The sequence below is a fragment of the Eutrigla gurnardus genome (genome assembly GCF_963514095.1).
Source record: "Eutrigla gurnardus genome assembly, chromosome: 13".
NCBI lineage: Eukaryota > Metazoa > Chordata > Actinopteri > Perciformes > Triglidae > Eutrigla > Eutrigla gurnardus.
The window spans coordinates 609414-609860 of NC_139936.1; positions in this window are offsets into that span (position 1 = coordinate 609414).

A 447-nucleotide genomic window follows, 5' to 3' on the forward strand; every position below is an offset into this window, starting at 1 on the left:
ACTGAGAGCACCTGGAGAAAACACAGAGAGAACCTGGAGAAAACACAGAGAGAACATGGAGAGAACCTGGAGAAAACACTGAGAGAACCTGGAGAAAACAGGAAGACAACATGGAGAGAACCTGGAGAAAACACGGAGACAACATGAGAGAGCCTGGAGAAAACACTGAGAGAACCTGGAGAAAACAGAGAAAACATGGCGAGAACCTGGAGAAAATGGGGAGAGAAAATGGAGAAACAGAGAACTTGGAGAAAACACTGAGAGAACCTGGAGAAAACACTGAGAGAACCTGGAGAAAACAGGGAGACAACACAGAGAGAGAACCTGGAGAAAACACAGAGAGAACCTGGAGAAAATGGGGAGAGAAAATGGCAAAAACAGAGAACTTGGAGAAAACACTGAGAGCACCTGGAGAAAACACAGAGAGAACCTGGAGAAAACACGGAG